The 19356-nt window shown below is 33.0% G+C and overlaps 1 long non-coding RNA gene across 1 annotated transcript; it reads right to left on the reverse strand.

Moving 5' to 3' along the window:
- Nucleotides 1-3859: 3859 nt before the first annotated feature.
- LOC148620297 (uncharacterized) lies at nucleotides 3860-15291 on the reverse strand. The gene is made up of 3 exons (XR_015921336.1): nucleotides 15221-15291; nucleotides 4998-5087; nucleotides 3860-4038 (listed from the first exon to the last, which is right to left on the reverse strand). It is a non-coding gene; the product is annotated as an uncharacterized LOC148620297 (long non-coding RNA).
- Nucleotides 15292-19356: the final 4065 nt, after the last annotated feature.

Raw genomic sequence — 19356 nt, forward strand, 5'->3', positions numbered from 1 at the left:
AGGGTCGATTACAAAGCCTTTGTCCATATGTGATCCAAAGAACACTGTTACATTATAACCGTATTTGTATTCGGTCTCCAGTTGTTGTCATGGATAAGGACCGTTTCAGGAATATCTTTGTACACATATATAACTCAACTACTTCGATCACCTATGAACATTTTAATATTTTTCTCGTATTTGATAATTGATGGATTAATTGTTGTAGCTTGATATATTGGTGTTCTATCTATGTATAACTAAGGACAGTGCCCCTTATGGAGTTCTCCGAATCAATTATGCGGAACTTACATCTTGGCACCTCTATTGACATGTTCCTTCCACCATCGGCTATAATCGTTAAATTCCACTCCATTTCTGTGCAAGTATTGTAGGATGGGAAAAGAATTGTATCATTTAAAGTTATGGCACAACAATGTATCTGCCTTTTCGATACCGCAACTTCATAAGTCTAGGGACTCTCTGGATTGCCGTTTTTCTCATGGTATACTGTGCTAACTATTTTGTACGACACACAAGTTTGATTAATGTTCGATAGCTCCAGACAACAGTTATAACCAGCTCCATGGGGTCGAGTCTTCTTGTGTCTGTCTTCCTTTCATCTTATCCAGCAAATTTTATGTATATTATACTTATGACTATGTATAAACTTTTTTTGTGTATGTTATTTGTAATAAAAGATATGGACACATATTTCTTCTTGATTCTTAACATCATACAAACTGATTAAGAATAACAAAGTGCAACATCATAACTAAATGAAAATAAAACCTGGGAAAACAAAGGAAGCTTTTATTTTAAAGCAGGAATATCTACAACTAGGAGAAAACAATAAATTTACTTTAAAAGTTTCATGAACATCTTGATATGACACTAATTGCAGTCGGAAAACATCTCTCGAAAAATACCACAAGTTACTGGAAAACCTCAATGAGCCTCGCAAATAACACACAAACTAGCAGCTACAACAAAAAGCAGCAGACTTTCGCCCATATTCGAGCAGCAGCGGATAGAAGCAGCAGCAAAGATACTTCCAATATACAACCGCCCCGTACAGGTCCGGGTGTTAATCCCCAACAATCAATCAATCAATCAACCAATATACAACCAGTAGCAGCAAAAATATCCCCATATTCGAGAAACAGCAGCAGATATACCTCCATATACAAGCAGCAGCAGGAAGGATGACCCCGACTAGAAGATTCTTGCTTTAACAATAACATTCATAACACAAAGGTCTAGCACCAAGCCTTAACCAATACAAAACCTGCAATAGACGCAAGTATCCCAGCACAATTCTGAAGATTCAAACCCAACTCTACCCTTCCATTTCCTTTCAACTAACTTTTTTCGACATCCAGTGTACCTCCTTTTCCAACCGTAACCTAATCGATAAACTATTTCTCATATTTGTTGGCCATAGCCCTAAACCATGGCTTGACACCAACCCTAAACATAAACCTAAGCCTAACCCTTTGCTCAACCATACCCCTAAACCTAACCCGAACCTATATCTAACGTTTAACTCTAATAACTTTCTTGACACTGGACCTTATCCAGTACTCTAACCCTAATCCCAGTACTTTGACCCGTACGCTAATTTTCTAAAAATTTTCCTAACACTGATCCATGTCATAACCCTGAACCTAAACAAGTAACGAGACCTGACCCTAACCCCCATAACAAACTCTAGATCTGAGACATAACATAGACCTAACTCTAGACTTAATCATAATCCTAGACAAACAGCAAAATCTGACCCCAACCTTAAGCATACCCCAATACCTAACTATACACCTAACCATAAACTTACCATACACCTGACCGTAGATCTAACGGTTGACTAACAGTTTTCTTGATACTAGACCTTATCTGAAATTCAGACCCTAACCCTAGCTCTAACTTTATTATCTTTCACCTTAATACAAACTCTTTAACTCTATTCCAAACACTAATACTAAACATAACCCACAACCGAAACAAGTGCGTGAATCGTACCCTTACCCCATAAGTAACTCTAGATGTAACTTTAATCAAAGGTCTCAAGCTAGACCATCAAGACCAACATCATACAAAAGACTGGATCTAACTTTAACCGAAACCTAACCTAGACCCATCTCTAGACCTAATCCTAACTTAACCATAACCATAGACAAACATCAACATCTGATCCCAACCTTAAACATAACCCTAAGCCTAACCCAACACTTAACCATAAACTTAACCCTTGCCATAGACCTGAGCCTATAACTAACGGTTGACTCTAACAATTTTCTTGAAATTAGACCTTATATGAAACTCTAACCTTAACCTGACCTTAACACTATACATAACGCTATGTGTAACCCTATACTTAATCAAACACTTCACCATACACTTAATCCTAACCCTTACCTTAACCTAACCCTAACCCGAACTTAATCATAATCCTGGACAAACATCAACATCTTCGCCCAACCTTAAACATAACCTTAAGCCTAACCCAACACTTAACCATAAACTAAACCCTTGCCGTAGACCCCAGTCTAGATCTTACTTTAACCGAAACCTAACCTAGACCTATTAAGATAAAGTGTTAGATCTCGGGTAAGTTCTTCGTCTTGGATACGGTTAGATCTAGGGTTAGGTCTTCACGGGTTACATTTAAATCTTTAATTCGGTATAGGGTTATGTCTACACTTATGATTAAGTGTAGGGTTGGGGCCAGGTCGTAGCATTTGTCTGGGGATAAGGTTATGTCTATGGTTAGGATTAGGTCTAGAGATAAGTCTAGGTTAGGTTTCAATTAAAGTTAGATCTAGTCTTTTGTATGATGTTGGTCTTGATGGTCTAGCTTGAGGCCTTTGATTAAAGTTAGAGTTACTTATGGGGTGAGGGTACGATTCATGTACTTGTTTCGGTTGTGGGTTATGTTTAGTATTAGTGTTTGGAATAGAGTTAAAGAGTTTGTATAAAGGTGAAAGATACTATCATAATAAAGTTAGATCTAGGGTTAGGGTCTGAATTTCAGATAAGGTCTAGTATCAAGAAAGTTGCTAGAGTCAACCGTTAAGCAAGCATGTTGATGTAGCAAGTTATTTTGTTTTTTTAAATCATCGAAAAGTGAAATTTGTGAAGAAAATGTTCCGAACATAGTCAGAACCCGATTTTTACCAATACCAAAAGAATAAAGCAATATTTCATCTGCCAAGAATTTGGGTTTTTTCCAATATAAAAAGAATTCAAATCTTCCACAAAACATGAATCAGTTGGTTCATACAAATAAGACAATGTGGTCTTGCAAAGTACCATAACTTCAAGGAAATGATATAGTACGTATACATTTACTATTTCACATGTATCAATAATTATACATATATACAGGAAAATTACTATATTTTAAAATTTATACTTACGTAAATGAACGAGAAAGTCCACATGGCGAAAATATTTAGATATAATACAGTTAAGTTAATCATACTTACAACAAATGTATTTTGTTGAACATTTTTACGCCGATTTTGCAAATTCACAAAACCAAGTACAAGTAAGTACTCTCTATTTGCTCAATGCTCTTGATATAATATATAAATTGGGTCTTCATATCATTTTTTTCCACTTATTCATAAAATACATATGGATAAATTACAATTATTTATTTTGAGGAGTAGTTATTATCTAGAAAATGCTTGATAGAAATGTAATTCTACGTTTTTGATTAAAAAATATCACGAGGCAAAAATATGTCGATCTCGAATAATTTTGAAAAGAGCATCATAAAAGGATACAAATTTTAACGAAACTCCACAGACTGAAAAAAAAAAAGAATTCCCTACGTAATCGATCTGAAACCTTTAGACTCAATGATCTCAACATTAAGTAAGATATTTTGTTTTAATTCAAAAAATCAATCGTTTTCTCTTTGAAAAAGTGACAAAATATAGACACAACATACTGTTTATGATCTACATTAAATACGTCTTTATTTCGTCATAGATCGTACATATCTTTTTGGACGGAACTCCTTCACTCTGTCCGATGTATATTGTACCAGATAACCTACAATAACAAAACATATTCATGTACTACACCAAATTTTATGCAGATCACCTGACCACATAGTAGCGGTCAGAAGACTTTTATCAATCGCGGTCAAGGCCTTATAAATATGAAGTAGGCATTGCCTAAAAGCGAGCACAGCATTTCTTTTTGACGTGTATTAGTAAGTCTTCTCTGAAAATGGAACATGCAGAACAGAAAATGTTTGAGCAGAAATCGTTGATATCATACACAAGTAAACTATATTTGAAATTAAATGTCTCATACAGATAGATTCATGCAATAAAAAAAAATATTAAAATATGTATGTGTTGTTTGAAGCGTAAATGCATTTGTTCTAGGCTTCCAATCCTCCTTCGCTATTTAAGTTATATATATATTTTTTTACGTAAAAGACGCCTTTTGTGCTTTTAAATTAATTATTTAGGACACTAATTGTTTTTTTTTTATTCTCTTTGCGACATTTCAGTTACTTGTAATTTGCAAGTGAATTATGACGTAGAGCCCTCTGCAGTGCTCGCTATTAATTTGAAATGAATTAAAAATAATAGGTTTTACTGCGTCGGTTATCTACTTATGCAATACTTTCGCTATATTGGTGGTTGCGCGAGTAAACTGTAGATATTGCTACTGGAAATTTTAGCAAAAATAGAAGACTATTCATATGTAATTTAAATTTCCCGTGTTATTGCTTGATAATAAACAAATATTTTTTAAATACTAATATTTCGGTTGCAAGTTATCAAGTGTAGTTTGCCTTCGGACTGATTATAGTATACACGGTTAAAAATTGGAAAAGATGTTGATATGATATTAAACCACAACTTAGAGTGTCCTACATATACATTTGTACACTATGAATCTATAACCTTATATGTATGAGAATGATTTATAATGTTAATTAATATATGTATAAGTAATTCAACGTTATTTTGTCATTTTTTTCATTATTTGCTTACCTTGTAGACGTTCAACTCAAATTTTCGCCCGATACCAGTGCCCGTTTCTTCATAATATCTTTCAACTACTTCTCCAACTTCAAATTTCTCCTGCAAATATTTGAAACTTACCAGTAACAGTTGATACACAAGTACATATATCATATTACACGTGTGTTGTATCATTGTTTAGTTTAACAGACATAGCTGTAATATTCCAAATGCATAAGAACAAATTCTGATAGGCATGTACATGTCAGCGACGTCCTATATATGTTGAATGTTAGACCAGGCTCCGTGATTTTTATAAAATCTTCAACTGGAGGCAATCTTAATATGTTAGCCTATTTGCCAGGATAACTCCATAAATTAAAAAAATGAATAATTGAAAAAACTTAATTTTTGCGTTTCAGTGGTTACGCCTCTAAGTTACGACAATAGACAAAGTTACTACATGTACATGTATAACAATGACTTATACAAATACTGATCGATTATTTATGAATGATCGAATTGATAGATTAGATAAGTTTCATACATATACAGAAGTGCCTTTGTTCAACTTTTATAAAAAAATTACTTTGAATTATTAGTGATCCTCTTCGACCCACAAAACCGACAAGAACTTTTCAAGAAGCCAAACACTAATTGTAAATTTTTAACAGCAATGTTTTCCAAACGGTAGACATAGCCTTAAGTCCCCTTTCCTCAGAATCTATATACATCATTATGTTTTGCGGATATCGTTTTTTTGTATGCCTCGAAACTCTTCCCTCTGTATGTTTATTTACTATGCTTCTTTTTAATTAGATTACACATTACATGTAATTTACTACATTTATGTAAATGTGCCCTCATCAATTTTTTTACTATTATCATGATCAGCAATGTCGCTATTTAACAATTAACCAGATAAGCTTTGCCCGCCAAATCCCTGAGCATTACTTGTAGATGCTGTGTTTCCTGTGGGATCACGATCGGAAGATAAACAATTTTCTATTTCATAGTGCTTCAATTATGATTGCCCATAATCACTGACGTGGTGTTGTAATGTATCAGTAGATGATGCTGTTTCCGCTGATTTGTTATTGCTTTACAAACGCTCCTACAGAGTTCCCATATGAATACAAAGAGGTTGATTTCATAGTTTAGCTGTATAGCCCGCTGAGTAGTCGCCTTGACGTGTTTCTGTATTAGTATACATTTTGAAAAACCATACCAAATAACTTTTCTGCGTTTGGAAGTTTCTTATACAATGACACAATATGAATGAAGGGACTAAAAGAGAATTAATTTCTTGTTTAGAGACATCATATTCTTTAGTTTATTACATGTCACTGCATTGCATGTAAATCTTCCAACATTTTACACCGCAGCAACTCTGTACCGCGGGAGACAGTGTGAACAAGAATGAAATTTGATGTTGATTTAAGTTTTGGCACTCCATAGGTTTCTTATACAAACAACAATTGTTTATATACAGTGTACAAATGATTCTCCATTTAATGTATATATAGAATTCCTATAATCCCCTGTTTTAAATCTGTATACTCATTGCACCATTAGTTCCTCATCACAAGCATTTATTATTATGCCAAGCACTCCTCAAATTGAATACAACGCCAATGCTTTGATAGCCACTCGTACGTGTATAGATTAGACATTTGTATATAATTCATGATAGTGGGAATGTAGATTATGTCTAGTAAGATCAAACAATTGCATTACAGGTAATAGACCATTATATATTATGTAAACGGCTGAGAATTAAAGTGTCAATGGAAAGATAAACTAATATAGGTTTTGATTATTTTAATTATCTAATTGTAAAACTATGAATTTTCTTCAACTATTTTGTATTAACCGAAATAAGAGGGATCGAAGATCGATCAAGCTCAATACACTTTGATAGACAATCTAAGTGAAAACGTGTAGTGTAGGTAAAAGAAAACGGGTCTCATGTTAGAATCACATGTTTGAATTTCATACCTGATTAAAGAACCTTTTTCCGATACAAATTGACCATTTAATCACTCAATAAATGATTGCTTTAAAATAGTACATTTACCAAATTTAAGATTGCTACGCGGTAGCCATGTCCCGCGCCGCCGCAGAAAAATACCCATAAATCATGTAAAATTTGTCGAATAGAATAGAAATGTCAGCGAAATATAATCAAAAATATATAGTGACTAACAATCCTACAAAGTTGAACAAAATTCATTGAGCGGTTTCCAAGGAGTCGCGTCCACAAATTTTACGGACGGTCGGACAAACACCGGTTACTGTATATCTATTCCCTCCACCGGTGCGGCGTTAAACAATGAATAATGGCACATCAAGAATATTAAAGTGCAAATCAAAATATTCTATAGCTAAAAAAATAGCGCTGCAAAATGAGCTCAAAGTTGAAAAACATATTTCAATCACTAAAATTGTCTAATAAGGAATCATATTCCGAGTGAGTTGTCTAGTTTCCGGATTCTTAGAACAGACACAGGTTTACTTTCAGACCTAAATTTGAGATATATTTTGTGTATATGAAACTCGAAAACAAAAACATTTTTCCTGTCCGCAGCACAATTGTGTGCACGTGTCTTGACAGAAAGGGCTAACGACGCTTATATGTAATTGAAAGTCACCAGCAATTATACTATGTGTGAAGTGCGATTGTCTTATGGTAGGAAGATAGATTGATAGTTAGATAAATACACGGAGGAGGGAGGTAACTAAACAGGTAAAAGGGTTCGGGTGTACGGTCTCGAAAAATTTTTCCTACCCCATTCATTTTATGACATTGAAAAACTGATACCCATTCATATATAATTAATGCATTTATGTAACCCATTCATATATATGCATGGCATTTGTCAGTATCTTCATGTACAGATCACAGCAGGATGCTGATAAGAACAATTGACATTATATCTGAAGGCACCATTATCGTGTCAGAGCTAGTTGGATCCCATCCTGCTTATCAGTCAAGTGTTAATCTTTATTTACTTTGATAACATTAAGGATGAATTAATTGATGTCACATCAATAACCATGCGTAAATATATATTCTATTTGTAAATTTTAACCCCAATCACAAATACTGCAAATAAAATACCAACCCTTTTCATATATTACTAATCATAAAAGGTAGACCGATATAGGCCGCACATCTGTACCTACCCTTTGAACTTAAGTACCCCTTCCCCCCTCCCCCCCCGGATAAATATATACTTTCCGCATATGATAAAAAAAATTTGCCTAGCATGCATATGTACATCAGGACATTTGATATTTTTTCTATATTCGCCAGGCTTTCAATATAAAGAGTGGAAATGTACATGTCTCAGTAATGGTATTAAAAAGGTCGCATCTATGATCGTCATACAACGGGCATTCAAGCAGAACATGTTCTTCCGTCTCGATGATATCGTTGCCCACAATTCAGTTGTAAACGTTGAAAGCAATCCGTTTCAATACGTAACGTGTGTATACTGTGCATACACTGTACGCTCTGAATTGAGCAGGAGGAACTTAGAGATAAAGTATTTAATTAGTATATTAACACGTCTTGATAATTATGGTAAGGGAGGAGTCAGCGTCATTATCAAACACTCAATTATTGCCTAATTACTCAAAGATATTAAATTATGACAATACAGACATGATTTATTAGAGATACATATACCAATACCGGTACGGCAATCCTGTTTGTCGGTTACGATCTACTCGGAGGAATTAAATACGCTCAGTTTGATAGTTTGTATTTTCATTATGTACTAACACCACTTTCAAGTGCAGTAAAATTTATTTTTTTGTCGATACCGTAGTGAATATGGAATTAATATGTAACGACAAGATAAATTTCATGACTTTTAACAAGTCACATTTAATCAATAATTATAAACCGATGAATACTAGAACAAATCTATTAGTCATTTGATTTCCACGTATATTTACTTGTTCGTTATACATGTACGTTTGACCATCGTTAGACCATACATATACTTCAGCTTATTTCGTTTAAACTTAAAACAAACCGAAAAACACAGCTGGCCCTATTTCCATATTTTCTATTTAAAATGATCAGGAAAAAGGAGAAGTTGGAAGAAAATATGATGACTGTTTTAAATAGTTGAATGCTACAACCATTCTCGTGTTTTAAACTTTTACGGTGTATTGGGTGAATCAGAATTTTCTGCAATCTTAACGAAAGTAGTTAACGCATGCACGCCGGTTTTTTTGTGCAAGTTATTTTAGCACAGGTATGCATTAAATTGTCCTGCTCATTTTTGCACAGTAATAACTTACTTTTTGAAGGAAATTTACTCATTTTGATAATTGTTTTGGCAGTAGTTACATGTTGTTATTATTCTAAAGTTCAATTTAAATTTTCATTAGCAGTAGGTACATGTACAAGTATACAAGAAATATTAAACTGTGAATCCATTAAGTACATGTAAATAAAGTTTTGTTTTATTTTGTTTAGGACATGAAATTACAGAGAAAATTAAAAGCAATTATCTCAAAAGCGCAACAACCCAATAACAAACTTAGACTGGTTCTGTGATCAGTAACTGTTTCTGAACAAAAAATAAAATCTGAATTCGTTGGGTTTTTGACATGCATGAAGTACTTTCTATCTGATTTTTTTTATAAAGACTGCTACTTTAGTTGAAGGGCTTTTGGATTGCACATAAATACAGTTGCAATTAATTTGACATTAAGAAGTATATCATAAAGAATTGGGCATAAAAGCAGTTGTATATGTACCGTACTTCTTCACTGCCAGCAATAATTAGCTTCTTATACATTTAAGTGAATTCTATTGCAACCACTATATATGTTTTTCTTTGTAAGATACCTTGTATTCCTTATCGCTTGGCGCACAAGAATTTTGCTAATACTCCGCGGCTTAAATATGTTAAGTCGATTCTAGATGATAGCGGAAAATCGACATGGTTATATTCATTCCTCTATAAAACAAACACTTGTAGACAATTTTAAACAGAACTGGCTATCCAAGGTACATAAATCTCCAAAAGCTCTGAATTATAAAATTTACAAAGAAAACTAAGTTTGAAAATTATTTCAACATTCTTAATGACAAAAATGCTATAACTCTTTGCAGATTTCGTACTATGAACCATAAACTACCTATTGAATCTGGCAGATGGCTTAATATTCCAAGAGAAAATCGAACTTGTACATTATGTCAAAATCAAGATATCGGGGATGAATTTCATTATCTTCTGCTTTGTTCAGTTCTTAATAATGAACGAAAGATGCATATTAAATAAAAATTTATCTACGCCCCAATATTCTTAAACTCAACGAATTAATGAATAGCAGCCATTCACCAGATTTAGTTACGCTATGCAAATTTATTAATATTATTAATAAAAAGTTAGAATCTCCTGGGTAAATTGTTGATATCTGTGTACCTCCTATGTTTCTGTTCATTTGAAAATTATTGTATAATTGTACATTTTATTTTGTTTTGTCATATTTCTCTGTACCTATGTTAAGGTTAAAGAGAATAAAGATATATATGTAATAGTTCTCTGGAAAAAGGATTTTGCATTGGCCCAATTTCACCAGGATGATTTAAATGAATGGAGACATTTTTTGAAGAACCATTCAAACACCATGGCGGTGGTACATGGTCCATGGAGCATTTAAAAGAATACAGGGGACCAGAAATGAAAGAAATGGGGGAACAGGAAAAAGAGATTATTGAAAAATATAAGCAGAAAAGAAATATGTTGAAAGAGGTAAATGCCAAAAACATACGTGTACACGCAGCAGCAGGTATATACTCAGTAGAAAACTGAGTACAACTTTTTAAAAAAAAGTGTAATAAAAAGCTATTATATTGCATGGTAGAATTTTGAAATAAAATATAACATATGGTACATGTATATGGGTGAATAGTTGAGACCAATTTATGTTCCATTCTCTGGGTTGAGAATAAAATCATAAAGTGGACAGCAATGTACACTCATTTAAACCAAAATATTGTTGAATGCACATTTTTGGTAGTTTTTTTTTAATTTCAGGTTTATACAGCTCAAAACACTGCCAACAAAATGGGTATATATAAATATCGAAGACACTACCAAGTTGGCAGAATATTGCTTGTCCAACATTCGGAAAATGTTTTTGTAGTTGGTAAAGTAAAAGATATGAAGGAAAATAATGATGTGGTGTTATTTGTTAAAGAAAACAACACAAATTCATACAAACAATCAGAAGATGAACTAACATATCCTGTCCAGAAGTGGTAATCAAGATGTTTTGAACTACCTAACACTGGTTGCCTGCCATTAAAGATTCGCCAACGTATGGCAGTAAAAAGGGTGATATGAATTATAAAACGTAACTCACATCTTTTTTATCCATGATGAAACTACACTGTATTTTGCTATTACATCCACACTTGCAGAACGGTGCTATATAGTGATCGTGGTGTCCGTCAGTCCGTTCGTACTTCCATTACGCCGAGGGTGCCATTTAATAGGATTGATTAAAACTTTCATGGAATTTTATTATACAACGAAGAAGTACCCCCACCCTCTTATTTCAGATTTTGATCTGAAATATTAATTGAATTATTTCCATAGCAACACATGGATCTTACTGGTTTAGGTGCCATTACTTAGTGGTATATCATTCTATTATCGTTACTGTTATTCTATTATTGTTAAGTATCAAAATAGAAACAATTGAAACTTTAAAAAATCTTTATTAAATAAGTTATGTACCCCTTACTTCAAATTTTGATCTGAATGTTTTGGGGTTTTTAATAGACATATACTTTGTCTTCAAGAAGCAAGGGTTTTCATTTTAGTGAGCATTTTTTTTTCATTTGTTATTTATACCAGTGGTAACACTTTGTACTTTCAGTGGTCTGTTTACTTTTTTTATTGTTTTATTTTTTTATTTTTTTTTTTATTTTTTTTTTTCATAATTTGTGTATTTTCTTTAGGTTTCATTTTTTTCTACGCAATTAGGCATGAACGGGTTGTGCAATTTTTTAAAACCTTTCTGTAAGTTTTGTAATTATACATGTATATTTTGGTCACATGAATTGTACTAATACTGTAATTGCAGTTTGAATTATGTTAGTCTACAAATTCCTAATAAGTCTGAGGTAAATACAAACGTATATGTAATGTGAATTTGATTTTTCCATTATAATTTGTGATGACCAGAAGTTTGGTTTTCCTTTAAAGACGATGTATGTTTCATTCATCCGAATGAAGGAATGTCTAGGTAGTATGGAAAGTGATTTGCTATTGTAGCATACTATAGTTTTGTTATGTATACCACTGTATTTTGGTTTAAATACTGGGTAAACTGATATTTAAAACAAACATTTGACTAAGATGCTTGCTAGATGGAATGGTTTGGCAACTGAGCGACAAGATTTGACTTCCAATAACGGCTTAACACATATTTGTTAAGGGCAACATGGCTTTGTGTGATAGATTGAATGGTCTGGCTACTGAGCTACAAGACTTGACTTTCAAAATGGCTTAACAAATATTTGTCAAGGGCAACATAGCTTTGTGTGATAGATGGAATGGTCCGACTTCTGAGCTACAAGACTTGACTTTCAAAATGGCTTAACAAACATTTGTTAAGAGCAACATGGCTTTGTGTGATAGATGGAATAGTTTGAAACTGGGCTACAAGTCTTGACTTGACTTTCAATAATGGCTTAACAAATATTTGTTAAGAACAACATGAGCGACTTGAGAAGATTTTTAAGTTCACTCTGTATGATTGTTGACTCTGTATGACTTAACAAATATTTTGTAAATGGAATGTTGTTTAACTGGATGGGAATAATGTCTTAGGCAGCATGAACAACGACTTAACAAATATTTGTTAAAAGTAGTTTTTCATTCTTCATTTTGTTAACACATCTTAGACTTTTTTTTTCACGAACTTTTGTCAGAGGAAGTGCCTCATCAAGTTGGTTTTTATAAGATATATACTTTATTGATATGGGTTTAGCAAACATTTATTAAAATGTGATTGAACTTTAATCACGTATTGTAACTTGTACAGTAGTGAATATACTGTGAAGTCAGATTGATGAAGTAGAGTATAAAGGTATTTGAAATATATCGAAAAATGAATATCTATAGGAAATAAATGTTTAATATCATACCATGATTCTCTATTTATTTTGACTGTTTCTACGAATTTTGGTCAGAAATATATATGCATTTGAGCATATGGAAATTCTCAAATGCAATCGGAAGCTGTTATAAGTGGCTCACTTATTCATTCTTTGTGAGAAGCAGACAGACATGATTAGTTGCCCGAAAATTAAAACTACAACATTGTAAATGTTTACCTTGTCAAAATATGACAACAGAAATAACGCACAATTCAATGCACAAACCACTTACTACAACTGATCTGTATGTTTACACCGCAAAAAAAGTTTATATCAACATATAAACAGTATATATAGCAAACGATAGATTGTATCCCCTGTTTTTTTTTTATCAGAGCCGCTCTCTTTTTTAATATTGTTGATCCGCCCCTGGCCTGGACAGTGATGTTTCTTTTGAACTAAATATTCTATAACAAGTATGATACAATTGTGTCATATTCATACGGCTACTAAAACTGGAGTCGTTTTGAGAGGTAAAAAATCTTAGAAGTTTTTATTGCGTCTGAACTTCTTACTTATTTTTGCCTTAGCATTTCTACAAGGAATCTGGTTTGTTTTTATCAACTAGTTTAGTATAATCCGTGCAGAGCAGTGGCGGATCCAGAGAGGGTGCATGGGATTGGCTTCCCCCTTTTTATTGGAAAATTTGTCATTTTCATGTGTAAAATTGACAAAAATAGTAAATAATATCCTAGCACACACACACCCTTTTCTGAGGAACCCCGGCTGGCACCCTCCTTTTTACAGTGTGGATCTGGCATTGCAGAGGATATTGCATTTCAAACATCAGCATGGCGCACAGTTAAACATCATAAGACATAAATGTTGTGACATGCATGTACATGCTTCCATGCAAAGTTTAAAGTTCACAGTTTATGTATTGTCAAATTTATTACGAAATCCAGCCTTATCATGAACCCCCGAGTCGCATTTTTTGCTTGAGAATCCCTGATTCATGGTTTTAAAACTCTTGACGGTTTTATTTGAAGTTCAAGCATACAATGACAAATGCAACAAAAAAAAATATGTATGATATTTGTATAAACCGTAATCAAAACGTAAGGTGGACTCGATACTTAACGTGTCTGTTCATTCAAACAGTCGGGGAAAATGACAAATTGCCCCAAAACGATTCCGTGTTATACAATTTTAGTACAATTTATAGTTTAAATATGTGGAAATTTGCAACTTCAAACTCATTTTGCAAAGCCTGTGTTGCAGATCGAATCGAGAACTTTGTGTTTATTGTATTCTTTATTCAATAAAGAATATTTAGATATACATTGTAATATTCTACGGTGTCTTATTATCTCTTAATCAAACGAAATGCACTAAAATGCAACCAATTTTAGGGGCATTTTTGTTCTGTGATTGAATAGTCAACTTTTGTCGGAAAAAGTTCTTTTTTTTACATTTTTGAAATTCTATACACATGATCTTTACTTGTTACTCGTTTTCCGTTACCTACAATGAACGATTCCACTTAAATCACTATCAAAGTGTATTGGGATCGATTGATCTTTGATCCCTCCTCTAATTAATGCAAAATATAAATGCATACAGAAAACTTTACCACTTTTCAGTTAGAAAAGAATGATATTCAAAAACTACACTAGTATGTCAATTGTTTGTTAAACAATTGAAAGGTCTTTCCCTTGAAAACTTTCTCTTTGTAATATACACAGTAAGACACTTTTTTAATATACATAAAATGCTAACCTTCTACAACAGTTTGACTTTTTGCACTTGGTGATCTTGTCAAATGCAAATGTCGATGTTTTCATAATAATTTTTGTAATGTAAACCCGACGACCTTTCGTTAGATGTACAACAACCGTACTTTCTGTGAACTTTAGAATTTTGCACTTATTAACCTAACTGGATTCTTTTTCTGTATAAAAAAAATTAAAACTTGAGATGTACACATTATGACCTTTCATTTGATATGCGACAACCTAACCTGCACTCATTGACCTCACCCAACTCATTTTTTTTTCAAAACAAAACATCGATATTTCGGATATTTTAAGACCTTTCATTTGATATGCAACAACCTTACCTTGAACATGCATGACTTGTCATGGTTGAAACTCTGATTTTTGAAATGTGCTCATTTAGACTTTCAAAATGATATATCACATGACCTCCTTCGACGAAGTTTAAAAAATGATGCAATATCAAATCTATAATTAGGTATTGATGAAATGTATAAAACAATTGAAAAATATGAAAATTTTAAGTTGTTGTAGTATTATTGGTCCTTGGTATTTTGTCAAACAGTTTGCACTTGTGCAGATCTTTCATTCTTTGAATAATCATTTGTATGTCTGTTGTGGATTTTAATATACCCCCGCTTTCAAAATTTCAAACCGGATTCTCCAAAATATTTAAATTGTCATAACCTTTGAACAGACGGTCTGACTGATGTAAATTTTGTCTCAAAATGTAGAACTTATCGAGAGGGTCATTTCATATGCTGTATGTATGCACCTATCTCTTATCGATTTCTTAATATCAAGGCCTATAGTTTGCAGTGAGAAAGCTTTCTAGCACTCTATGACCTTGGGTACAAATGAAAGGTCACATGGACCAAAGATAATTGATGAAAGTTCTCGAAATATTAATTTTTAAAAAATAAGTAAGATATTTCAAGGGATATAACTCCTGTATGGTTTGACATGTTTATGTTTATTCATTAGGTCCTATTCTTGTGTACATGAAACAGTTTTTAGATTGATTCAATCTATTATGGTTTTTAAGATATGAGCAATTAAAAGAAATTTTTTAAGGGGATATAACTTTTAAAGATGATTATGAAATCCTTAGTAGGGTCATTTCCTAATTGAACATGATGACATCTACATGTTCACCAAATATGGTCATGATATCCTGAAAAATGAATTCGGGGACCATGTTCAAAAACGCCGATAAAAGGGAGATAACTTCTACAATGGATAATGGAATTCTTCACATGGTCATCTTGTATAAGTCCATAATGAGGTCTATCGATAGTCCAAATTTGGTAATGATATCTTGAAAGATGAATAGGGCAGACCATGTAAAAGAAAATTTGGCAAATAACGACCATTAGAAAAACAATAAGGACTTTCCCTTAAAAACTGAGTTGATAATTCGGCTGTCTTTGTGGATATAAACCGCTGAAATCCCCAAAAAATCTTTCGTAACACAGTTTTAGCCAGTCATTTGCACGATACGAGAGGCGCTGACCATCAGCTGACTATTCCTTTACTTGGTTTAGTTTTTGTTTTCGTGCTAACGTATATACTCAATACTGTTAGACCCGATTTGCACTCATACGTGGTATTTGTAATTCATGTCGGCCTGAGGGGTTTCTTAACGCCCTTGACTATCATTTGGGGTCTCCTACGGACGGTGTAAAGCATCAAAGCGTTTACATTAGTCCCCGAGCATAGTCATGCCCGTGAATGTGGGTCATGGTGTATTCGGGGAAATTATAGTAATCATGTGACCACGTTCACTCGTTCAAGTCATTAAAGATTTGAATTCGATCCGTGACCTGGTGGTCCAATTTGTGATATGCACGCTTATAGTGTACAGCCTACAGCATTTGCTGAATCTTTGACCCAGCAAAATACTTTACGGGATAAAATCAACAGTTTCAAGTGCAAGACAGATAGGTAAGTCAACTTACTCAATTGATGAGAAATCTCCAAGGCCGATAAAACGAAAGTTATGTTTCCGAACACCATTCTGAAATTTTGTTTGGTCTGTAGGTAGAGATTTATTTTTATTTAAACCTTTTGAAATGAAATAAGTCATTATAGTGAGACCAAACTCAGAATGCAATGAAAACCAAATATGCAAAGACTAAACAACTACCTTGTAATAATTTTAGACTTAATCCACGGCCAAATCTCTTTTGGGATTCGGCGCTTAGGATATTTTTTGTTTTGATGGCGGGGTCTGAGCTCATTTTATTATGATATTACACATATGTGCATGCAAGATAAAATACATTGCACATGCAATGCTATTTAAAAATGTTTTATAGCAATAGTGATGTCAGATGATGTTTTTCTTAAAATTATCAATAGACATTGATTTTGAATTGCACAGTTAGATTTACCAAGCAACAAATGCAGGCATTTTGATTATTTTTGTAAAGTATTAAAAATAAATGTCGACTCTTTTTCTTTTTTTTATATTTGCAGATAGACAAATATGGATGAATCGCTTTTCTATTAAAAGGATGGAGGTTGTGTTTAGTATCAAATACATTAATACTACACACGTAAAATTAACTAAGTTGTATTAAATTGTGACGATTTGCAGGATTTAATGAAATATAGATTCTAAAGAAAAGTCAATGACAGTGTTTTGAAATGTTGAATGTACATACATGTTACGTTGGTTCTGAAACCAAACCATACTGGCACTGCCTCTGGATAAATTTTATACAGCTGCAAAACAAATATTATAGTATACTGTTTTTGTCCAAGGAAACATTTTTCACGCTACAAATGTATATAACTATTTAGAAGTTGATTAAAATTGTTTGATACAAGATTTAGTTGGAATATTGATTTTAAAGTGTTAACTGTAAGCCAGGATCGATGGATTTAGTCTTAAAGTCCTTCATATACCAGTATTATAATTTTCTTTCAAAAGAATTTCGAATGTTATCTGTTAAGTACATGTCTGTAAGTGGGAACTTTTTCACATTATGCTCTTTTAGTCTTTTTTGCTTGAGAACTATTTAACTAGGACTAAGACGTAAATTCTTAGCAAATCACACACTACCAAGTTGGTCCTAAGGCAGAGTAATTGACAAGCTTTTTAGGGAACTGAAAATGCAGCAATCCCGTACCCCGAATTAGCCAATAAATAAGTATATATTTAATATAATAGTGTCACCGCTAAACATTATATATTGGTACAGTGCTGACAGCAGCGTCGCCGTCGGCGGCGTCCGAGTCGTTGTCCATATTCACTTGGTTTTCGTGGGAGGACTTTATAGTTATGGTTGATGAATTGTTGTGAAATTTTGATATGATTTTACTAACTACTAAAGAAATGCTCTTATTTGATTTTTAGTTTATGTAGCAACACAATCCTGTTCAAGAAGCCCAATTGTAAGAAGTATAGCGCGATACAAAAAGTCGCGTAGTTACGGCGATTATATTCTTATACTTCGGCGTTTATGTTAATGCACGTGTGTCAGAGTTTTGTGTTCATTCATCAAGGTGTGTCATGTAAACCGACATCGAACCTGAATATTACGCAAACTTCCGCACTGCTACGATGCAGTATGTTTTTTTTAATGACCTTTGTAATCAGAATGGTGAATTTAAAAAAAAAAATAAATGGAAAAGTTACATACTGACCATTTACAACAATAATCTTATGTCTAGATACATTAGAATTCAGTCTTCGTATTTTCCTTTCATCCCCATTGTCCGCAATTTGACGATTATTTGAGGCGTAAAAAAATCAAACGATCGATATAATTTGATTCAGTACATGCGTACATGTATTTTGATTTATATTCTTATGCTGACATTCTAATTATATGTACGAATATACTTCATTCTTTCACATAAATATCCTGAACGGAGCTTAAAAGCGTGTCATATTACATGTTTGTAGTATTGAACATTAATTAAAAAAAAACATTGTTTTAAAGGAAACACAGGACTTATATGATATACATGTGTAACCGGCATAAAAAAAAGACAGGCAGGTTTTTTTCTCTTGAAAAAAGTACACGATGAACTTTTTTAAACTATACATTATTATTTAGTATTAGTGTATATTTACAAACATATTCTTTATGATATTGAATAGTTGTACGTTTGGTTTTTTTTTCAATTGAGCAAGGCGCTTTTATAGCCTGAAGTCGTGTCCAACCCTTTAAATCAATAGGGGAGTAAATTAAAAAAACGCTATCTTGTGTTTTTTTGTAGTTGTATGAAACCTATGGTTGACTGAAGCTAGCGAACAACTATATGGTCATATCTGATAACCAAAAAATCAAAGTAAACCATAACGTACCATCAAATTTTAATTGTTTTAAAACCGACAAAAAAAAATATTTCAATTCAATATAGAAAGGTTATCTATCTAAAAATCAACGGTTTCACGCAAAATTTAATGAAAGGCCAATCAAAGGTCGATCGAAAGTTTTCCAACTATAAAACAGGAGGGAGGGGACAT

Source organism: Perna viridis, chromosome 4 (genome assembly GCF_037379345.1).
Source record: "Perna viridis isolate PV_CMFRI_1.1 ecotype Kerala chromosome 4, ASM3737934v1, whole genome shotgun sequence".
NCBI lineage: Eukaryota > Metazoa > Mollusca > Bivalvia > Mytilida > Mytilidae > Perna > Perna viridis.